Source organism: Lynx canadensis, chromosome C2 (genome assembly GCF_007474595.2).
Source record: "Lynx canadensis isolate LIC74 chromosome C2, mLynCan4.pri.v2, whole genome shotgun sequence".
Lineage (NCBI taxonomy): Eukaryota > Metazoa > Chordata > Mammalia > Carnivora > Felidae > Lynx > Lynx canadensis.
Window position 1 is genome coordinate 143,349,806 of NC_044311.2, and position 24,931 is coordinate 143,374,736.

At 41.1% G+C, this 24,931-nt stretch overlaps 1 long non-coding RNA gene and 1 pseudogene across 1 annotated transcript; both read left to right on the top strand.

Annotated features, from left to right (window-relative positions):
• Nucleotides 1–2,838: 2,838 nt before the first annotated feature.
• LOC115524069 lies at nucleotides 2,839–3,238 on the top strand (annotated as a pseudogene).
• A 9,847-nt stretch (nucleotides 3,239–13,085) lies between these two features.
• Nucleotides 13,086–17,808, top strand: LOC115524002. Its single transcript, XR_003971907.1, has 3 exons — nucleotides 13,086–13,118; nucleotides 13,681–13,754; nucleotides 16,951–17,808. It is a non-coding gene; the product is annotated as an uncharacterized LOC115524002 (long non-coding RNA).
• The last annotated feature ends 7,123 nt before the right edge of the window (nucleotides 17,809–24,931 follow it).

Consider the following 24,931-nt stretch of genomic DNA (forward strand, 5'->3'; position numbering starts at 1 on the left):
GCCACTCTGACAGGCGTGAGGTGGTATCTCAGTGTGGTTTTGATTTGTATTTCCCTGATGAGGAGTGACGTTGAGCATCTTTTCATGTGTCTATTGGCCATCTGGATGTCTTCTTTGAAAAAGTGTCTGTTCCTTTCTTCTGCCCATTTCTTCACTGGATTATTTTTTTTTTTTGGGGTGTGGAGTTTGGTGAGTTCTTTATAGATTTTAGATACTAGCCCTTTATCTGATATGTCATTTGCAAATATCTTTTTCCATTCCATCAGTTGCCTTTTAGTTTTGTCAATTGTTTCCTTTGCAGTGCAGAAGCTTTTTATCTTGATGAGGTCCCAATAGTTCACTCTCACCATTGTTATTTAACGTAGTGTTGGAAGTCCTAGTATACAGCTTTCTCAATTGTCTGTGTATGCGTATGTGTGTGTGTGTGTGTGTGTGTGTGTATGTTCTTTCAATACTTTCTTGAATATATAACATCTTACTGTGTCCTATATTAAGTAATGAATTAAATAAAACCTTTGCCATGTGTTTATTTAATATTTGTATTGATTTATGTATCATGTTTTTACCATTAAAAAATTATCTTTTAACTTAATAAAAAAAAAGTGCTTCCTGAATGGCAGATAAGGATCTCCAAAAATCTGCTTCTCCATAAAGGCAATAAAAGCTGTGGCAAAAGTCGAAATCAAATTTTTCTGTATTCTGAAAATTAACTAAAGAATTACACAATTCCAAGTCGTGTTTATCAAGAAAAATGGCTGCCTCTTGGTAAGAACCATCCTCCTCTCCCCTTGAGGACCAAAAGTTGCACAACGTGATAGCTGTGTGAACCAGCAGTCTAACTGGAGAGGGCAGAATGGGTTTGGAACTTCCCCAAAGCCTGTCAACATTTGACCAATTGTCAACATTTGACCAGTAAAGCCTCTTATTGAAAATCCCCCTTCCCATGACCTGACTTTATTTGACCTGACTCAGAGCATGCTCTGTACCAACATCCCTGATTCTAGGGACTTTGGGGAAAAAAAATCAATGGCAATTGTTTAATATTGCAGCTATCTGAGATGAGGTTACTGAGTGGGCCTAATCAAAACACTTAAAAAAAGAACAACAGGGAAATGAGAGGTCCATAAGAGATTTTGAAAAGCTCACACACATTCTTGGAAATCTAGAAGACCATGTGCATACACAGAAAAGGCCCCAGAAGGTCCTAATCTTTCCTCTCTAGCTTGCCTTGATGCTCTGCACAAGCTAAGACAGAGCTGTAAGATCCCAACACACAAAGGCTGGGAGAGTTATTAGTTCAAAGCATTTATGGAAATCTCTAGGTAATCATTAGCTGACCACTAAGCTAACCAGGCAGAGACTTCAACAGCCACATATGACAAAGAACACAGACTTTACACAAAGACTGCAGAAAAGTCACTAAACCGATAAATAAATAAACAGCAACAATAATAACAAAAACAAAAAAACAGCAACAAAAAAGCCTGGAGAGAGCATCTGATTTCCAGAGTTGCCACAATATATTGTTTAAAACAGAAAAATATTTTTTCAACAGAAAAATATGAGACACACAAAGAAACAAGAATGCCCATGCAAAAGAAAACAACCAGACAATTCTCTCTAACAATGTCCAGACTTTGGACTTTTTAAACGAAGACTTTAAATCACCTAATGAACTAAAGGAAACCATGTTTAAAGAATTAAAGGAAAGTGTGAGAATAATCCAAAACTATAATCAACTATAATCACCTATAATCAATCTTGTAAATTCCATTTACAAGAGCAAAAAAAAATTTAGAAATGAATTTATTTAAAAAATTTTTTTTAACGTTTATTTATTTTTGAGACAGAGAGAGACAGAGCATGAACAGGGGAGGGGCAGAGAGAGAGGGAGACACAGAATCCAAAACAGGCCCCAGGCTCTGAGCTGTCAGCCCAGAGCCCGATGCGGGGCTCGAACTCATGGACCGCGAGATCGTGACCTGAGCCGAAGTCGGACGCTTAACCAACCAAGCCACCCAGGCGCCCCAGAAATGAATTTATTTAAAGCACAAGATTTATATACAGAAAATACACAAAATGTCATTGAAAAAATTAAAGAATATCTACATAAATGGAAAAACATCCCCTATTCATGGATCAGAAGACACTATTGTTAAGATGGCAATATTCCACAAATTGATCTATGCGTTCAACTCAATCCCTCTCAAAGTCCCAGCTGCTATTTTTTTTTTTTTAATTTTTTTTTCAACGTTTATTTATTTTTGGGACAGAGAGAGACAGAGCATGAACGGGGGAGGGGCAGAGAGAGAGGGAGACACAGAATCGGAAACAGGCTCCAGGCTCCGAGCCATCAGCCCAGAGCCCGACGCGGGGCTCGAACTCACGGACCGCGAGATCGTGACCTGGCTGAAGTCGGACGCTTAACCGGCTGCGCCACCCAGGCGCCCCGAGAGTTGTGCCTTTTTATTTTTATTTTTTTTTAATTTTTTTTTCAATGTTTATTTATTTTTGGGACAGAGAGAGACAGAGCATGAATGGGGGAGGGGCAGAGAGAGAGGGAGACACAGAATCGGAAACAGGCTCCAGGCTCTGAGCCATCAGCCCAGAGCCCGACGCGGGGCTCGAACTCACGGACCGCGAGATCGTGACCTGGCTGAAGTCGGACGCTCAACCGACTGCGCCACCCAGGCGCCCCTATTTTTTTTTTTTTTTTGCAGAAACTGACAGGTTAATATTTATATGGAAACTCATGGAAACAGAATATTCAAAGCAATCTTCTAAAAGATTAAGACACTTGTAGGATGTAGACTTCCCAGTGGTAAAGACAATGTGGCACTGGCATAATTCAATGGATAAACCATAATCTTTTCACTCTCTCGAGTCCTTGCTTCGAAGATGACCAGGAAAAGAAGGAATAATGGTCATGCCAGAAAGGGCCACGGCCAATTGCAGCCGGTTTCCTCCACCAACTTCTCCCACTGCGTGCCCAAGGAAAAGGCCATTAGGAAGTTCATTATTCTGAACATAGTGGAGGCTGCCACCATCAAGGACATTTCTGAAGCAAGTGTCTTGGACGCCTAGATGCTTCTCAAGCTGTATACAAAACTACATTGCTGTGTGAGTTGTGCCATTCACAGCAAAGTAGTTAGGAATCACCCTCGTGAAGCACAGAAGGACCCCACTCTGATTTAGACCCACAGGTGCTGCCTCATGACCTCCATCAAAGCCCATGTAAGGAGATAAGTCTTTAAGGACTGAAGAAAAACTGCTTTGTGCAAAAAATAAAATAAAATAAAATAAAATAGAGATTATACTTTAAACACACACACACACACACGCGCACACACACACACACACACACACACACCAAATCTTTTATCTTTTCAACAAATAGTGTTGGAACAACTGGATGCAAAAGAATAAAGTTGAACCCCTTACCTCACACCATGTATAAAATTAACTATATGGTCTGCAAATATTTTCTCCCATTCTGTAGGTTGTCTTTTCATTTTGTTGAACATGTCCTTGGTAATCAAACTGGAAAGCTGAATGTGTCTTCCCCACAGAAACAATCCTGTGTATATGTCAGTCACTTAGGGGTGGGATATGCTTGGGTGACCTGATCTAGGAGTGGTCCTAGTTATTTTAGAGGATGTGTAGGAAATGGACACAGCATTCCCACTTCCAAACAACTAGCCTCTCAACAAATTTAGATCAGACTCATTCTTCTCTTCTTCAAAGATTTTTTATGTCTGTCCTTCTTTTTATTGTTTTTAATCAAATTGATGCTGCATTCTTACAGAAAACTCCTGAATATATGTTCTGAAAATTTACCTCCTGTCATACACAGGGTAGAGAGGAAGACCGAGCAGGGGTTTTCCTGAATGTGTGGCAATAGTAATGACTCATGCTACTTCCTTTTTCTAACACTTTCTATCGGTGGGGAGGAGAAAGCTCACAGTCAGGCCTGGGATAAACCATCTTTATTTAGAGGGTGTCCTTGGCATAGTGATTGCTTTTTTTCTTCTTTTGCCACAATGCAAAGTGAGGAATTAAAAACGCAGAGCAAGTTGGAGAGAGTTTAGAACTGTAACTCTAGGAAAACAAGAAAAAGTCATCTGTAAAATAAATGCAACATATATTAAAATAAATTCCTTTGCATATGCCATAGAGAAAGTCAAACTTCGCCTATTTCTTTATTCTTTTGTGTGGTCAGAGGTACTAAATGGCTCTTTAATCATACAAAGCCAATAAAGAGAACAGAGATGGAGAAAAAAAGGAGGAAGGAGTGCAAAGAAGATGGTAAGTGTGAACACAGTTTTCCAACGTGGGCAGTCCAGAGAGTATCTCAGTTCCCCAAAAGATGTTTGTTTTGTAATTTTATTGCATTATTCTTTTAGATGTTTTCTCTCTGAATGGCTAGAAGTCAACAATTCCAGACTCTAAATCTGTCTGTTGAAAGCAAGTCACTCAAGTCCTTTCCAATTCTCTCCACTCATAAAAAGAGGAATAATTGAGGGTTTTAGACCTTAAGAGATGTCTCGAAGCATTGCCCAGAGATTAAACATCAGCAATTATATAACGCTATTCATAACTTAAAACTGAGGGGAAAAGAAGCCAAGTCATTGAGGAAACCAGAGCCAAAAAAGGATTGCTATTTAGTTCACCCAACCGTGCTGCTTTTGAAATACTATAATTCAGATCATTCAATGAAACTTGTTTGCTTAAAATTTCCTGTTCTTTATTTAAAAAGAAGGGCTTAAAGTAAGGAAGGCATGAACTGCTATTCCATAAATAGGTATAATTATACCACACTGTATGTGGTATTATGAAAATTAAACAGTTATCGGTGAAAGACCTAACACGGTCTGGCACATGTTAAGGGATTGGTAAGACTTGGCTGCCATAGTTTTTATTATTACTGCTGGTATTATTGTTATTATGATAGAAGTAGATCTGTGAGTGGCATGGAAATTGCTCGTAGTTAGATAACTGATCCGAATCATTCAGAATGTTTATATTGTATTTCACGGACATGGACAGAAAATAGAATAACATTTCAGCTTTGGTGTCAACGTAGAATTAGTCAGTGCCAGATTCTCAAAAGAATGCTTATGTTTTATGTTATTGTCCAAAATGAATTTCAGTACCAGACTCCTGCATGTGAGACTTTGACTGCAACAACTAATTTATTTACCAGTTAATTTCTAAATCTTGAGCTATTTATCATTAATACGATGTCATATGCATTAAAAGCACCCTTTATTTATTTAAAAAATTTTTTTCTATTTGTTTTTGAAAGAAAGAGAGTGAGAGAGAGAGGGAGGGACAAAGAGAGAGGGGGACAGAAGATCTGAAGCGGGCTCTGCGTTGACAACAGTGAGCCCACCCCATGCAGGACTGGAGCTCACAAACCATGAGATCATGACCCGAGTTGAAGTCAGACACTCAACCGACTGAGCCACCCAGACGCCCCCAAAAGCACCGTTTAAATAAAGAATACATGAGAAAAAATGGGACAGACTTTGAAATTTACTAATTGCCTTCTACCTCATCCATCTGGGTTATCTATATCTTTATCTACCTTCAACGAGGCTATTTCATAACCTGTTATTTATTTTTTAATATTTTAAAAAATGTTTTTGTTTATTTTTGAGAGAGAGAGAGAGAAGGGGACAGAGAATCCAAAGCCAGTTCTATGCTGACAGCAAAGAGCCCGATGCAGGGTTTGAATGCAAGAACTGCAAGATCATGACCTGAACCAAAGTCAGCTGCTTCACAGACTGAGCCACCCAGGCATCCCTCCCTTCACAACCTTTTAGATACAGAAGTTAACTTGTGGAAAATTTATTGTAATGCAAACACTTCCTGTCCGCAAAAATGCAAATTGTATTCCAGTGGATATTGACCAGTTTTGCCAGTTTTGCATCTGTTTGCAAATTCATTTCACATTCTTTATCTGACTACAAACTTGTGGTTCTCTTTTAAACTGGCTACAACATCTGATGGCCCCTCATTAATTCCTGAGGTAAATAAAATCTTCTATACATGGTTATTTTATATTGTGTGAAAGTCGTAATTTTCTCTTCATTTAAATTTATCCTTTAATAAAAAAAGATTTCTTCTTTAATGAGTATAAGCATCAAATTTATATGACTCCCTGAGGAACACATCTGAAATTCAAGCACATAACCTTCGTCACCAGTGTTCTTGTCAAGGTCAGAATTACACACTTCTTCCTGCAGCTTCTGGACGGTCATTGTCAGAAAGTCAGTCAAAGACGGCTAAGCTTACTAAGCGAAGAATAGAGTCCTTGGAATTTTTTAATAGCTTTTTCTATGGGAGAAAAATCTGCAAAAGTTTCTAAGGCAATGGACAATGAGTTGCCAGGAAAAATAGGTATTAACCAGAGTAAGTGAAATCCCTCTAGAGGGCTTCCTTGAAAGAGAATTTGGAAGCCAGGTTTGGGTTCAGAGAGGATTCAACCCACAAGAATATATTCATAACTAACACTCTTTGAAGTTTTAAACTAAAATTTCGTTAATGTCTTTTAAGAAAGCAAAACATTGAAAAACATTTTGCTTTCATATTTTATCACTATAGGTGCATCGTTTAAAGTATAGAAATAGAGGGGCACCTAGCTGGCTCAGTCGAGGGGCATGTGACTCTTGATCTCAGGGTCATGGGTTCAAGTCCCATGTTGGGTATAGAGATTACTTAAATAAATAAACTTTAGGGGCTCCTGGGTGGCTCAGTTGGTTAAGCGTCCGACTTCAGCTCAGGTCATGATCTCGCGGTCCGTGAGTTTGAGCCCCGCGACCGGCTCTGGGCTGATAGGCCCAGAGCCTGGAGGCTGCTTCCGGTTCTGTGTCTCCCTCTCTCTCCGACCCTCCCCCGTTCATGCTCTGTCTCTCTCTGTCTCAAAAATAAATAAACGTTAAAAAATAAATAAATAAACTTTAGAGGCAACTAGGTGGCTCAGTCCATTAAGCCTCTGAATCTTGATTTCGGCTCAGGTCATGATCTCGCAGTTCATGAGTTCTAGACTCGGACTTAGTCCTGGCAGTGCTGAGCCTGCTTGGGATTCTTTCTCTCTCTCCTGTTCTCTCTGCCCCTCCCCTACTCCCATTCACTCTCTGCCTCTCTCAAAATAAATAAATGAACTTAAAAAAAGTAATGAGTGTAACCTTTAAAATAAATAAATAGACTTTAAAAAAACAAATAAATAAAATAAAATATAGGAATAGAACCATTCAGATGTTCTCTAAGTAGTATGCTGCTAAAATTTCAGTCCTTCTTACTTAATTTAATCTTACATAATTGCAGAATTGAATATTTTACAACTATAATACCATTCTACTTATGTAAGTAGTATTTTATATAATTGAAATAATTATGTGGGAGGAATTTAGTCAACACAACTATGTAACCATTCATGTAGGTCATAGAATTATAAAGATATTTAAAATATATTTTTATGTGAATGCGTAGTGCTTCTAGCAAAAGAGGTATCAAACTATAATCATATAAGTACTGAAGATTATAAATAATGACCATTTAATGAATATGACTAATTACATTAGTGGGTGTTTAATAAAAAAGGAAGCAAGTATGACAATGTAAGTGTGTGTCACCATGTGGAACATTTAATAAAAGATTACAAAGACCTAATGAGAGCTTTTTTGAATTAATACAATATCTGTTTTTAAAACTAGTAATAATTAAAAAAAAACTAGTAATAATCTTTTATTGTGGGTATGCTTCATATATTGCCTATTATTAATCTGATCAGAAGATGAGATAATTTTGTCAATCACTACTCAAACATCACTTCCCTTGTGAAGCCATTCCTGATGCCCATAAGGCAGAATTAGACGTTCTTTCCTTTCTGTTCCCACAATGTGTATGCCATAAGGCTCAACAATTGTTATTTATCCATGGATCTATATCTATAGGTGTGATATAATAGAAACAATATAGACGTTGGAGTCAAATCAGATTTGAATCCTAAAATCACCAAATTGCTCGTTGAGTGATCATAGATGAGCAAATTAACATGAACCTCACTCAGCAAGAGGCACATAACAATCATTATAGCATTATTGTATATGCTTATATACACAATAGTGTTATATTATTATTGCATATGTTTGTATGTACAATAACATTTAGTAATGTTGTGATTAAGACTAAGGGAAATTATTGGGGTGCCTGGCTGGCTTGGTCAGTGGAGCTATGACTCTTGATCTCGAGGTTCTGATTTCAAGCCCCGTGTTGGGTGTAGAGATTGCTTAAAAAGAGTAAAATATTTTAAAAAAAAGATTAAAAAATTGTATATGTTGCCACCTGGAGCATAGCAGGTGCTCAAAAAAGTTTACATAAACATTTCCACCTCTCACCTAGATGGTAAGTAAACTATTTTATCAATTTCATTATATATTTACCATATAATGCTAAATAAATGTTGTAAGAGAGAAGTGTAAAAGACTAAATTATAAATGCCTTAGAAGTTGTTAGTATTTCCCATCTTGTTTTGATAAGTCATTGTTAATATTCACTTTCTCCTCAAGTTGGTTAGAGGTGCTATTTTGACACCCATATTTGAAAAAAAAATGCAAACAATTGAGCAATTTATCACCCTTGCGAAATATCCCTGGTGTTCCTTCTTCATTATTGACGGGGAGAGACTAATGTCCAATGCTACTCAACTGGGTAAAGATGAAACATTTGCCCAGGCAGAAAGATCCCATCTTGCCTGCTCATGAAGTCTGGCCTAGGCGAGTGGGGCAGGGGTGCTGGGGGTGCTGGGGCTCTGACACAAGTGGAGTGACCAGACCCTGCCCAACCATCTAGCTGGGCTGTTCACCATTCATTTCCTACCTTCTCACACTAGCCAAACCAGATTTCAGCCAGTCTCTGGACCTGCCACTGACTTTTCACCAGAAAGGTCTTCTGCTTGAACTACATTTCCTCACGTTGTGGCTTGCGTCCTTTGCAACTCAACTCAGTTCCCATTTTGCCTAGAAAATCTTTTCTGGGGGCGCCTGGGTGGCTCAGCCAGCTAAGTGTCCGACTTTGGCTCAGGTTTGTGAGTTCGAGCCCCACATCGGGCTCTGTGCTGACAGCAGGCCTGGAACCTGCTTCACATTCTGTGTCTCCCTTTCTCTCTGCCCCTCTTCCACTTGCTCACTCTCTCCCTCTCAAAAATAAATAAACATGAAAAATATTTGTAAAAAAAGAAATAAAAAGAAAATCTTTCCGGAATCATCCATATTTCTCTTCTATCCGCATTATGCCCCCTATAAGACAGAAGTTATAGTATCTCTTATAGGCCATGTTCCTCTCTTTTAGGATTAATAAATTACAGGCCAAGTCAAACCTTTATTTTAACAAGCAATGTATAACTATCAGCATTAGTATGCCCCCAATATCCAATGAGATTTATATGTATTATTAGTTGTTTATCTGAAATTCAAATTTAACTGGGCACCCTGTGTTTTTAAAAAAAATTTTTTTAATGTTCATTTACTTCAGAGAGAGACACACACAGAGCATGAAGGGGGAGGGACAGAGAGAGGGAGACACAGAATCTGAAGCAGGCTCCAGGCTCTGGGCTGTCAGCACTGAGCCCGACACGGGGCTCAAACCCACAAACCGTGAGATCATGACGTGAGCCAAAGTTGGACACTTAACCAACTGAGCCACCCGGGTGCCCAGGCACCCTGTATTTTTCTTTACTAGATCTGGCACTCCTACTCTCCTGTCCTGGGCTACCGTAGTGTATTGTTTCACTTGTCTTGTACCACACCATGAGTCACAGCTGTTACCAGGCTCCTTCGGGGCTCAGCAGAGTGTCCAGACGCTTCGCTTTATCTACCTCACTCTTCCTGATGCTCCACCACCAAACGCCCAGCACAGGGCCTTAAATGCCATTGAGAAAGCAGAAGTAGTGTCCTCAGGCATCCTTTCATTAGCCCAGTTTAGTAGCAAATATCTGTTGAGCTCCTGTACAGTGCTGGGCACTGAAGGATGTTCTGGAGATACAACTTCAAACAAGCCACGGCCATTGTCGTAAAGGAGCTCCCAGCTCACTCAGGAAAACAGGCATGGCAGAAAGCAATCTCAATGGGTGCAATAAGTTCCAGAATAGGGTGAGGCAAGAACATGGGGGAGGGCACCAAACCCAGTCTCCGGGGGTTAGAGGACTCTTCTGGGAGAAAGAGCAGGTAGGTGGAGACCTAATAATTAACAAGAGTGAACAGGTGATGGCAGAGAGAGAGAAGGCATTCCAGGCAGAGGGAAAAGCATGCATAAAACCCGAAGGTAAGAAAGAACCTGGCATTCATGCTTAATGATTTAATCAAATCTGCCCTTTATTTCAAGCTTGTTTGACCCGTGGATGCCACTGTCCTTTAAGGCATCAGGCTTCTTCTTAACAGTTTTTTCTCAAGGAATTCAGTGATAACAGCTCTTTTTTCTCTCTCACCACTTGAGCCTTCTCTGAACTCCAGGTTGGTTTCTCTCTTCTTGGTGTAATCTGACATCGTCTTCAAGGATGTAGAGCTGACATCCTCACTCCGCTCACCTCACTTTCTCCCATCCAGTCTCACCCCCTCTGCTCCATTCAACGTTCTTTCTTATCTTTCCTTCTGTTTACTCCTTCCAGCTCTTGCTGCCCCATGGCGATGGATGCCTGTACCCACAGCTACCTTCTTTTTTTTTTTTATATGAAATTTATTGACAAATTGGTTTCCATACAACACCCAGTGCTCATCCCAAAAGGTGCCCTCCTCAATACCCATCACCCACCCTCCCCTCCCTCCCACCCCCCATCAACCCTCTGTTTGTTCTCAGTTTTTAACAGTCTCTTATGCTTTGGCTCTCTCCCACTCTAACCTCTTTTTTTTTTTTTTTCCTTCCCCTCCCCCATGGGTTCCACAGCTACCTTCTAATCCACTTTGAGTTATTTACCCTCATTCTGTGTCTCCTACCAAACCCAACCTATTCCATAAGGCAGCACTAGGAACACTCGCAGGATTCCAGTCCTAAAAGGGCAATCACGAGAGAAAATAAAATCACATCCCTGGTGAGAGGGGTAAAAAGGGAAAGAAGGAAGTTCTTAGGTAAAACCCATTTAGATCAAGCTGCCTCTTCACCAATATTCTTCATATTAGTCAGCTATTTTTGGTCATTTTTTTCATCCCTGGCTTGTGTCTCACACCTAGCAAACTGATGATGTAAGAATTTACTTTTTGTTCTTTTTTTTTTTTTTAACGTTTATTTATTTTTGAGAGAGAGAGAGAGAGAGTCCAGGTGGGGGAGCGGCAAAGAGAGAGGGAGACACAGAATCCAAAACAGGCTCCAGGATCTGAGCTATCAGTACAGAGCCCCACACAGGGGTCAAACCCATGAACTGTGGGATCATGACCTGAGCCAAAGTCGGATGCTCAACCGACTGAGCCACCCAGGCACCCCAAGAATTTACCTTTTGTCCTAAGTAAATCTTCAGTTATGGCCAGGTGGTAGAACTGAACAAATATGATGAACAGTAACTAGCTTTCTGTGCTAAGTGTGAAGTCAGGAATTTTAAGGGCTTATACAGAGTTTGTGACAACAGGGTATCAGTGTTGGTTAACTTTACGAATGGCCAGGATACCCATATATTTTGTCAAAAAGCAGCTTGGGCGCTTCTGGAGGGGTGTTTTGGGATGAGATGAACTTTGAAGCTGATAGACTGAATAAAGCAGATTGCCCTCCCCAGTGTGGGTGGGCCTTACATTCTACCAAAGGCCTGAATAGAACAAAGAGGCTGACCCTCCACCAAGTAAAGAGAAATCTTCCTGCCTGAAAGCCATTCAGTTGGGTTATCAGTTCCTCCTATGGTCCCCAGTGCTCCTGTCTTCAGACAGGAACCCACCACTGGCTCTCCTGATTCTCAGGCTTTCACCCTTGGACTGGAAATCTACTGTCAGCTTTCCTGAGTCTCCAGCTTACTGACTCACCCTGAAGATTTGGGAACTTTCCTGCCTTCATAATTGCATGAGCTAGTTCCTTGTACTGGTTTTGTTTCTCTGGAGAACGCTGACAAATACAGTGTCACAGGAAACAAAGCAATCAGAAGTTATTTTGATTAAAAGATGTCCCTTTACAAGGAAATTAAAAGCAAAAATGAACTATTGGGACTTCATGAGAATAAAAAGCTTCTGCACTGCGAAGGAAACAATCAACAAAACCAAAAGGCAACCAACGGAATGGGAAAAGATATTTGCAAGTGACATCTCGGACAAAGGGCTAGGATCCAAAATCTATAAAGACCTCACCAAACTCCACACCCGAGAAACAAATATTCCAGTGAAGAAATGGGCAGAAAACATGAATAGACACTTCTCTAAAGAAGACATCCAGATGGCCAACAGGCACATGAAAAGATGCTCAACATCACTCCTCATCAGGGAAATACAAATCAAAACCACACAGGGGTGCCTGGGGGGCTCAGTCGTTGAGCTTTCTACTTCAGCTCAGGTCATGATCTCATGGTTTGTGGGTTCGAGGCCTGTGTCGGGCTCTGTGCTGACAGCTCAGAGCCTGGAGCCTGCTTAGGATTCTATGTCTCCCTCTCTCTCCCTGCCCCTCCCCCCGGTCTCTCTCTCTCAAAAATAAACATTAAAAAAAAAAAAACACTGAGATACCACTTCACACCAGTCAGAGTGTTTAAAATGAACAACTCAGGAGACTATAGATGCTGGAGAGGATGTGGAGAAATGGGAACCCTCTTGCACTGCTGGTGGGAATGCAAACTGGTGCAGCCGTTCTGGAAAACAGTGCGGAGGTTCCTCAAAAAATTAAAAATAGAACTACCCTATGACGCAGCAATAGCACTGCTAGGAATTTACCCAAGGGATATAGGAGTGCTGATGCATAGGGGCACTTGTACCCCAATGTTTATAGCAGCCCTTTCAACAATAGCCAAATTATGGAAAGAGCCTAAATGTCCATCAACAGACGAGTGGATAAAGAAGATGTGGTTTATATGTACAATGGAATACTACTTGGCAATAAGAAAGAATGAAATCTGGCCATTTACAGCAACGTGGATGGAACTGGAGGGTATTATGGTAAGTGAAATAAGTCAGGCAGAGAAAGACAGATACCATACATTTTCACTCATATGTGGATCCTGAGAAACTTAACAGAAGACCATGGGGGAGGGGAAGGGGGAAAAAAAGTTACAGAGAAGGAGGGAGGCAAACCATAAATACTGAGACTGAGACTCTTAAATACTGAGAATAAACTGAGGGTTGATGGGGGCTGGGGGAGAGGGGAAAGTGGGTGGTGGCCATGGAAGAGGGCACTTGTTGGGATGAGCACTGGGTGTTGTATGGACACCAATTTGACAATAAATTATATTAAAAAAAAAGAGACTGCTGTATAGTTTCACATTGATGTATATTTGGTTAATACTGACAGCCCAACAATTATACTTCACAGATATCAATTCACTGGCATTTCCTCGGAATATAATCATTTGCATTTTGATCGTTTTTCTACAACTTTCAGAGTTATAAAATAGCTGAAAGACAGTGAAAGGCAAAGACACAGTAGAAGGGTAGATGGGCAAGACCCAAGGTAACATGTTTCGGTCCCTTTCCAAGTGTTTCACAACTTTTCCTGATACAGGAGTGGACAGGAGAGCACAGAGATGCCACACCGGATTGTGGTCAAGGGGGCTGTTCATGGCCCCACCCTAGGGGGTAAGTTCTTTCATGCCCTAGACTCTTCATCTGTGGGGAAAGGGGGTGCTTCAGGCGATCACTAAGGCTCCTTCCATTTCAGCAGTCTTCTTCAAAGTGTGGGTCTTGGACCAGCAGTGACAGCATCACCTGAAAACTTGATAGAAATGCAAATTCTCAGACTCCATCCCAGGCCAACTGAATCAGAAGCTCTAGGGTGGGTTCCAAGAATCTGTGTTTTTACAAGCTCTCCAGGTGATTCTGATACAGTTACATTTTGAGAACCATTACATCCCAGTTTCCTAGGAGATAAGTCTTTGTTATCAGGGGACTCAGTTATCATAACAGTATATTTGCTACTTCCTCCTGAAGTTGGAAAGCATACAATTCTATGTGTAAAAGAGAAAGTCAGTTGGTTGAAGCTTCTTTGCTCTAAGCAAAACTTCAATCTACTATTTATTTCAACAAAACCAGTTTATTTATTTTTTAAATGCTGATTTATTTTTGAGAGAGAGGAAGAGACAGCGTGAGCTGGGGAAGAGCAGAGAGAGAGGGAGACAGAGGATCTGAAGCAGGCTCTTTGCTAACAGCAGAGAGCCCAATGGGGGGGGGGGGCTTGAACTCATAAACCATGAGATCATGACCTGAGTTGAAGTCCAGTGCTCAACCGACTGAGCCACCCAGGTGCCCCTCAACACAACCAGTTTAAAGAGAGGTCAGAGAAGTATTTCTCGAAGCTTTGGGTTTCACGTATTTTGCAGTTAGAAGCTTCTCTCCCAGTTGTCTTGGTGGGTAGAGATGAGACCAGTCTTCCCAAATCTTATTCTGGAAAACATTTCCTCTTTCTCTTCGCTTGCAAAGGCAATGATCACAAGGCTCTGTGTGGCACGATTGGAAAACCTTCTTTAAACCGTTTCCCTGGGTGGGGCACTTCCGTTCTTACATCTGATGAGCCATTCTGTTTCTGTTTGGTTCACAGAGGACTGATTTGTCCTATTTGCCACTATCATTTCCTTACAGGTTACAGCTCTCCTGTGCCATATGAAATGGTGGTTTTGGGGGTGCCTGGGTGGCTCAGTTGGTTAAGCATTTAACTTTGGCTCAGGTCATGATCTCACAGTTCATGAGTTTGAGCCCCGCATCAGGCTCTGTGCTGACAGCTCAGAGCTGGGACCCTGCTTCTGATTCTGTCTCCTTCTCTCTTTCCCTCCCCCACTCACACTCTGTCTCTGTCTCTCTCTCAAAAAAAAAAAATAAATAAATAAATAAAATAAATAAAATAAACATTAAAAAAAAGAAATGGTGGTTTTCAACATCCTAATTCTATAACATGCCTTCTGCACATCCTCAGCATTGTGTGCTTTCCAGTGTTTTCTATACTAGCATTCTCTGCTCAGCTCCATCTGATTGACTGGGACAAAGGTGATCATTATTTCTAACATGGTGCCTTGACCATCTTTGAAAACTCTTTTATTAGTGACTTAGCCTTTTTCTTTTTTCTTTTTTAAAGTTTACTATTTTGAGAGAGAGGGAGAGAGAGAGAGAGAGAGAGAGAGAGAGAGAGAGAGAAAGTGAGTGGGGGTAGGGGCAGAGAGAGAGGCAGAGAAGATCCTAAACAGGCTCTGCACTGTCAGCGAGGAGACTGCTGTGGGGCTCAAACCCACAAACCATGAGATCATGACCTGAGTCGAAATCAAGAGTCTGATGCTCAATGGACTGAGCCACCCAGGCACCCCAATCAGTGACTTACCCTTAAGTATAGGTCAGCAATTACACTGACCAAAGTAGTATCTATGAACTTAACCACTGAGACTTCAGAACTTGTCAATATGTCACTATTCACAGTGTAGAGAAGTTTCTCCAGGAAGTATAAACAGGTGTACTAGGAAGAAAGCATTGTGTGTGGTCAATTCTCTCTCTTGAAGATTCATAATGGACATTGTGCTAAAGGCTCTGAGAGTCTTACCGTAAAGAAACTTATCTGTGTTTAACGCAATATTTTCCAAACTTCTTTGAGCATGGAACATTTGTACAACAGGCATATCTAATTATATCCAGCTTGGGAAAGGCAGGTGTAGAAGATTTGAGTTGATGTACAAGACAAGATATTTCACAGAATCCGATTTCATTCATTTATAGTCAAATGAGGTAAGATATTTCAGCACCAATCTTAGATAACAAAACATCAATGCAAATGTGAGTTATATGCTGATTATGGTAACTGAGTCTACCATAGCTTTGTTACTCAAAACCTGGGAGCCTTTTAGAATCTCAGGTCCTGGGGCGCCTGGGTGGCTCGGTCGGTTAAGCGTCCGACTTCGGCTCAGGTCATGATCTCACGGTCCGTAAGTTCGAGCCCTATGTCAGGCTCTGTGCTGACCGCTCAGAGCCTGGAGCCTGTTTCAGATTCTGTGTCTCCCTCTCTCTCTGCCCCTCCCCTGTTCATGCTCTGTCTCAAAACCAAATAAACGTTAAAAAAAAAAAAAGAATCTCAGGTCCTAATCTAGATTTATTTATCAAATGCTTCATTTGAGTAAGCTGTGATTTCCATGCACTTTAAAGTCTCAGAAGCACTGATGGCAGCATTTTTCCTGTTATTTCCTTTTCTTACTGCCTACTCTATCTGGAATTCCTTGGGATACTTCCCTTCCTGGAAATTCAAAATCTTTGCCATCATTTAAATTTTTTTTAAAGTTTACTTATTTTGAGAGAGAGAGAGAGAGAGAGAGGGAGGGAGAGCGCATGTGTGTGGGGGAGGGAGAGAAAGAGAGAGAGAATCCCAAGCAGGCTCTGTGCACAGAGCCTGATTTGGGGCTTGAACTCACAGTGAGATCATGACCTGAGCCAATATCAAGAGTCAGATGCTCAACTGACTGAGCCACGCAGGTGCTCCTTTGCCATCATTTTAATGCAAACTTTCATTTCTCTTCCCCTTCTCTGAATTCTAATATCCTATGTGGTTTGTTTTATACCAGTATTGTGGCGGGGCCTGGGAAAATTCTGTGAGGATTGTAGTAAACTTTTGAAAATTAATAGCATTCCCTAAACTGTTGAACAATATTAGTTTTCTAAAGTCAGTGTCTCTTTCTTTAATTGTAGGAAAGGGTGGGGAGTGTATTAATTATCTCTTTCCATTTAGAAGAGTTCCTAAGAGTTAAGAATATAAATTCTGCATCTATTAAAAATAACAATCCTTACCATGATAATTTATTTTCAGATGTCTGACTGTCAGAACCGTGCAGTGGAAGCCACAATAAGCATGATACAGGCACATATATAGAATTCTCTAGGAAGATTCCTTCACTACGGGCTTCGCTGATGCAGGATGCTGTTGAGGGGTCGCCCTGCATCGGTGGCCATGTTGCTTGTAAAGGAACGATGTGTTTTCAGTCACCCTGTCATCCACTGAAAGTTGAAACAAAATCACAGTGAGAATCTATAGGTTGCATATCAATTTTTTCACTGCAGGCAGATTAAATAACATGTTCAGGCTGGGCATTAACTAAAATGTCTGAGATTTGACCATGTCTTCAATAGACAATGAATGTGGGTTTTGGTGACCCAGTCCTCCAAGTATTTCCAGAAGAAGCAGTGAGAGGAAATTTTAAATTCTGACAAAGATTTATTAAGTTTCCTCTTTGGTGGGGAAGAAGAGCTGTCTAGTGGTATCTAAAACATTCAGAACTTGTGATCATTCTTGTTCCAAGCAAATACCAGTTCTCTAGGTTTATTAGCCTATAAGATCACAGAATTCCAAGAGTATTCCTGAAAGTTCTCTCTTCTTCAACACTTGCACTCATATCTATTCATGTCAGTAAATAAGGTAGCCTTAATATATTAAAATATGTATCATGTAAAAAGGAAGTGAAAGTTACAAATATGGGAAAAGAATGTGATACAAAGAAGTGCATTCTGTATTTAGCAAGGAAACCATGAAAACTCCTGAGAAAAAGCTAAATGTATGAGGTCACTAACTCAACATTTTAAATTCCCCAGTGCTGAATTTTTATGGCTTACAAGCAATCTGAAAGTTTCTAGGAAAAAGTGTTGCAATTCTGGATTTTTGCCTGTCTTTTGACCCTAACAAGGCTGTTTAAAAATAAAGTTATCAACGGAACTTGGTCTGTCTCTAAAATGAGGAATAATACTCTGTCCTTACAAGCCTCTGATATCATATACCTTCATACTTTACAAAAACTCAGATTCGCTGAGGATTAAAATATTAAGAATCTAGTCATGCAGAGAAAACAGGAGTTGTTTTCTTTGTCAAAAATGATTGGCCCTGAAACTTTAGAATAGTGTTGTCCAATATTACAACACTGTCATCAACTGTCCACAACAATATGGACAGTGTTCCATATTTACACAGTTCAATATGGTAGCCATTAGCTACATGGGGCTAATGTGGGTGCCTGGTTGGCTCAGTTGGTTAAGCATCTGACTTCGGCACAGGTCATGATCTCACGGTTTGTGAGCCTGATCCCCACTTTGGGTGAGCTCGAGCCCTGCTTCAGGTGAACATGATCCTTGCTTTGGGTGAGCCCCACTTTTCTCTTTCTCTCTCTTACCCACTCTCTCTCTGCATTTCGCTCACCTGCATCCTCTCTTTCTCTCTCTCTCTCTCTCTCCAAAAATGAAAAAAAAAAAAAAAGGAAATATGGTTAATGTGATGGAGAAACTGAATATTTATTTATTTTTATTTTTATTTCATTTTTTAATATTTGTTTACTTTTAAGAGAGAGACAGAGTATGAGCAGGGGAGGTGCAGAGAGAGAGGGAGACACAGAATCTGAAGCAGGCTCCAGGCTCTGAGCCATCAGCACAGAGCCAGATGCGGGGCTCAAACTCATGAACCTCGAGATCATAATCTGAGCCAAAGTCAGACGCTTAACCGACTGAGCCACCCAGGTGCCCCTTTATTTTTATTTTAACTTAAATTTAAATAGCAACAATGGCCAGTGACTACTGTGTTAGACAATTCAGCACTAGGAATATTTTCTTTCCAGTATGAATTTAAAATTTACAGCAATATTTTTATTTCTTAATGTTGTTTTCTAGTTTATGGATTTAGAAAAAAATGATTTGGGGGCACCTGAGTGGCTCAGTCAGTTAAGCATCTGACTCTTGACTTCGGTTCAGGTGACTATCTCACAGTTTGTGGGTTCGAGCCCCCCATCGGGCTCTGCCCTGGCAGTGCAGAGCCTGCTTGGGACCCCCACTCTCTCTACTTCTCCCCAACTCATGTTCTCTCTTTCTAAGAGATATTTTTTTTTTTTAAAATAATGACATGAAGTGGTCCACCAGACAATGTTGTATAAGTGATAGACATGCTTAACCTGAAGTCTGAGATCCCCTCACATCTGTAGTCTATGGGGAGGCTTGACTGGTGTAGAGAAAAAGCACCAAGGAAAACCTGAGCATGATGATGACAAGTCATTGCTGGTCCTGTAGGTCTGCCATTTTCTATTTTTATTTATATTACTTTTGAGTGAATTTACCAAATCATTTGATTTATTTTATCTTTTTTTAATTAAAGAAAAAACTTTTTAAATGTTTTATTTTATTTTTGTGAGAGAAAGACAGAGTGCAAGTGGGGGAGGGGCATAGAGAGAGGGTGACACAGAATCTGAAGAAGGTTCCAGGCTCTGAGCTGTTGGCACGGACTGTGAGATCATGACCTGAGCTGAAGTTGGACGCTTAACTGGCTGAGCCACCCAGGCGCCCCTTAAATTTTTTTAATGTTTATTTATTTTTGAGAAAGAGAGAGAGAGAGAGAGAGAGAGACAGCATGAGCGGGGGAGAGGCAGAGAGAGGGAGACACAGTCTCAAACAGGCTCCAAGCTCTGAGCTGTCAGCACAGAGCCTGACCCAGAGCTCGAACCCATGAACTGTGAGATCATGACCTGAATCTAAGGCTCAACTGATTGAGTCACCCAGGTGCCCCGTTCTTTCCTTATTTTAAATGTAATGTTAATGATGTTTCTTAAAACATCATCTTTTTGTTAGTTCTTTCCTTCAGAATTGAATTACAGACCACATAGGAAAAACCAGTTTCATTACTTACTAATTATGCTTTAGATGTAGAATCAGCTTTTGAATGGGCTGGACTTCTTAGGGAGCAAAGTGGGAAACAGTCTTCTTTCCAGCCCTCTGTCAGATCGCCTTTCCTGCCTCTGGATAATATCTGTCTCACAGATCTCCTTTGCAGGTACTAGAAAGCCCAGAGTACTACCAAACTTCCAGTCATGCATCCAATGCAAACCTTCTCCCATCCACCATAGCTCAGGTATGTGGGTCTGGGAGTCTGCAGTGGGGAAGGGCTATCCAGTCAGCTTCTCTACTCTTCCCTGAACTTTCTCTTCCACCAGCTACCTGCTGCTTCTTATGCCTCCAGGGCAGGATGCAGGAGGGTGGGGAGTGTCCAAGGAGTGGAGGGGTCTTAGCTGGCTGCCACTGTTGCAATTTGGTGTTTTGGGCCCTCTGGGGAAAGATGCCCAAAGGAACGTTCGACGCTTTCTTTCACGGAGTGCTTGTGAGAATGTCCAAAAGGTCCAATGCGGCCTCATTCTCTGACTCTGAGTATCAAAACCCTTCTAATTATGAAGTAAGACATGTGCCCAGATGACTGCTTATGAGCCCTGCTTAGCAACCTCCGCTGATGGGGCATCTCCACAGATTCTTCTCCAAGTGTGGCTTTGCCCTGTCAAGCAGACCCCTTCCACAGTGTCTTTTCAAGACTTCTAAAGATAGCTACCTTCCATAGTGCTCATTGAACCCAAAGAACATTCAGCACCTAATTCCAGACAGTCTGAAGATGTAGGTCTTTCTTCCCTTTGCTTAGGAGGGAATTCTAGCCAGCTTCTCATCAGACGTCACTGGGTTAGGGTCAGGCATCTGGCCTATGTCGCTCCTGACAAATCTGGGAAACCCCAGCCCGACTTTCCCAAGAACCTTCAGTCAGGGACCATGTCACTGTGGGGCCCAGGAGTTCGGCATCCAGCTGTCTATGGATGATGGATGGCGGGGAGGGAACAGAGGTAGGGAGATGTGATACTCCTGCCTGCCAGACACCCCAGACCCTACAGTGGTTCTCTTGAAGAACTATTTGGCATGTGCTATGTACTAAATGTGTCTTCCCCCAAATTCATATGTTGAAACCCCAATCCCCAGTGTGATGGTATTAGGAGGTAGGGCCTTTGGGAGGTGATTACATCATGAGGACAGAGCCATCAGGAATGGGATTAAGTGCCTTCTAGAAGAAGAGACAGGAGTGAATTTGTCCATGATAACAAATCCAAGAAGAGGGCTCTCATCAGGAACTGAATTGTCTGGCAACTTGATCTTGGACTTCACAGCCTCCAGAACTGTGAGAAATCAGTGTCTGTTGTTTAAACCACTCGAGATTTTCATTATAGCAGACTGAGCTAAGACAGCTTGAGAAAGGGAGAGAAGCCCCCCTCCCACTTTCCCTTGGGGAGGCAGGCCTAACATACAAAGACATCCTAGATAATCTTCCTACTCAAACTGGATAGGAGATGCAGGGAGGTGGTGTAGATAAGTTTTGAGCCACCCCTTAGAGAATCATGCACAGATGTTCTAATGCCTCCCTTTAGGACTTGAGATAAAGTGTACTGTGATAGCCTCATGGAACTGAGAGAATTCATTGGCATCTGGTAGAAGCAATCTCAAAATTAGGAGGCACAAGAGTTATAAAGAGCAAGGAATATAAATACATTAAAAAATACCTTTTCTCACCCTCAGGGAATGATGGTCAAAGTAGAAAAATACCAATATTCACCTCTTGTTGACTACAAATCACCTTCAAACAGTCCACATTGTATACTGATATTTGGAAATAATGCCTTCACCAGGCTTAGTCTATATTTACACTTTATAGACTTAAGATGATTTAAATAAAAATGGCTAAGCAAAAATTAGAAGGTGGAAAGTTTATTATCTCTGATAAACTCTGCCCACCTGTTCTTTCCTCCTTTGGGTGCTATCTTGCCTTTCTTCCCTCTGAAACCCCCGCCCCTTCCAAACACAGAGACACAAATGCACGAACTCATAGACACACATTCATAGATCCTGCATGTGGAAAAACAAGCCCTCAATCTTTACACTTCCTATTTGTTCTCTGGCCCTTTTTCTATAATGTATAATCCATTTAAATCTTCCAGTGAACTGTCTCATGCTTGAGATCTTTCCTGCCTCCCAAACCCTGACAGGATTTGTGGTCTTTTGCCCTAGACCCTTAGGTTTTTGACTTTTCAGTAATAAGTCCGAAAAAATAATCCACACTAGTGTTCTTGGTGAAAGGAAAGACATTAATATGTGGTACCTTTCAGATACCAAATACACGCGCTTGAACCTTACGTGGCCTTTGCAGATTTACGGTGCCAGCCCACAAGAGTGTCTCAATGGCTGCAATGCAAGGCACTATGGGAGCTGGTGGAAGAGATATTGCTGGAGCTTAGGACCTTTTTTTGTTCGCTTCAATTCACACCATCTGGATACATTTACAGAGAATTTTTTCTAGGGAGTTCTCACTCATTGAATTGGTTTTGGAGGCGCAGCCAAAGATGAGACAGAAAAAGTTTTATTTTATCACCCGTTGCAATAGCGGCTATTCTCCAGATTTTTGCATGTTAAAAAAAATACGATGCTTATATTTTTTGCAAGTAGAATTATTATTTTTTTAAGATTTTATTTTAGTTTTTATTATTTTTTTAAACTTTATTTTTTTAAATTTACTTTTAAGTAATGGCCGCATCCAATCTGGGGGTTCCAACTCATGACCCCAAGATCGAAAAGTCTCTCGCTGTACCGACTGAGCCGGCCAGGCACCCCACAAGTAGAATTATTTATCAGTAAGTTCTAAGCGGCTTTGAAAAATAAGAGTAGAATTTCAGGGAGACAAAATCTTCACTTGACACAAGTTTAATATTAAAGCCTTTCATTGTTTCCTTCATTAGTCTTTGAGCAGCCAGTCCTTGTGAAGTACACTGAGGGAATTTGGTAACGTATGTAACAACCCTGTCTCCCTGCCTGCTGGGTGCATTATCGCCCCAAAGATTGTTACTGCAGAAATGCAAAGAGAGAGTGAACCGCGTTCTGACTTTTGACTGACAGCACAGGCTCTTCAGTCTTTCTGGTTTCCTTTTAGTCCTTTCCATTGGCTGGCTCCTACTTGTTCTTTGTCACTTGGCTGCAGAATGCCTTTGTCACTTTACCAGAATGCCTTCTCTAGTTTCTGGTAAGTTCTATTTTGGCTTCATAATGTCAAGCACAATTTTATCTCAGTATTTAACACACCTTGAAATTACTTATGTTACCTCTTTCTCAGCCCTTAGAATGTTTTTGGCAGGAACCTTGTCTTACTCATCTTTGTACTTCCCCTGACCCCACCCCCTCCTAGTGTCTACTTCATGCCTACCACATAATAGGTGCTCAGTAAATTTTTATTAGCTAGAGGAAATTAGGTAGGATTGGGATGTATTCTTTTTTTTTATGAGAGAGAGAGAAAAAGAGAGAGAGAAAGACAGCGAGAGCATGCAAGCAGGGGAGGGGCAGAGGGGGAAGGAGAGATAGAATCTCAAGCAGGCTCCAGGCTCAGTGAAGAGTCTGATGTGGGGCTCGATCTCACCATCTCATGACTGTGAGATCATGACCTGAGCCAAAATCAAGAGTCAGATGCTTAACCAAGTAAGCCACCCAGGTGCCCCGGATTGGGGTGTATTCTTAATCACATTTTACAAGTAACAGAATTGAGACCAACCAGGAGTTGGCAAACTCTTTTGGTAGAAGGCCAGATAGTAAATATTTTATGCTTTGCAAGCCATCCGGTCTCTTTCACAATTTCTCAAGTCTGCCATGTAGCAAGGAAGTAGTTATAGATAATATATAAATGATTGGATGTGGCTGTGCTCCAATGCCACTCTATTTATAAAAACAGGTGGCACACAGATTTGGCCTCAGGGATCTAGTCTGCCAGCTCCTGCACTAAACTAAGACTGGTTTACTGACCTGACTTAATTCAACACATACGAGTTTACTTGTATGTGGCTGTTCTTCCCCAGAACTCAAACTATTTTTATATATTTGAATGATAGCATATTATGGTGGAATAGTAATCTTCTCAATAGTTTGCTAGTGGCATAAAGATTTAATGTCCAAGCAAAGATGTATAATTTACAACCAAGACGTTGCTTCCTCTTAAGAGAAAGCAGTTTAAGTCCCACTAAGTCTAATGTACTTGTGAGTGGGAAGAAACAATTAATATTGGCTGTTCAAGCAAATAGTACATTTTTTAAAAGAACAATCTGTTCCCCTAGTGTCTCCCAGGTGATCAAGAGAATAGACTCTTTAACTGGCAGGAATTATGTACTTAATAAAATTGTAATACTGGCTCTACTTGTCAAAGGAAGCTCATTATTCACAGATTATGTTTCTCTGTGTCCTCCTGTCCTCCCACCGTTTCTTGACATTGATGATGTCCTCTGGTAGGACTGTCTCTCACAGGGGTCCACGTGGTCCAAGCTGGATCTTGACTTTTATGGATGTTTGCCAAGACTAAGCTGTGGGGGACAAGATGACAGACTCCAAGATCTCTAGGATCCCATTCAGTCCTCAAATTTATCAACTTCTTTGTCCTCTCTAAATTGCCTCTTTTCCATCCCAGCTCAGCTCTGGCCTTGGCACATTTTCTGTTTAAATTAGCTGTTCCTTCTCTGAACTCCATTGCCTCTTTAGGCTACAGTTCATACAGCAGAGTTAGCTTGAATATTAATCTGTTTTCTGTGTATTTCCCTTTCCTTCTGTGTCTTACCTTCACATGAACTCTGGGGAATCCCCAGACTTTAATCAAACACCAACGCAAGCATTTTGAGAAGCTTACTTGTCAACACATGATAAGTTTAGGGCTGAGACTGTGAGAAGGGCCGTGGAAGGACATCTGGGCTATGAGAGGAAGGTGTGGAGGGCTAGACTCACTGAGTAGAGTGAGGGAGGGGAAGGAAGGACCAGGATGTGGCGTGAGTCAATACCACACTGTGCTAGAGATCCATTTCCCCTCAGGAACCTACTGCCCATGGACAACCCACAGTCTGAAAGTACTGGGCCCTTATTTGTGCCTTGGACAAATGTGGAATACTTGCAGGGAAGAGGAAATATTTTTCCTGCTACTGTCCTAGGTTCTC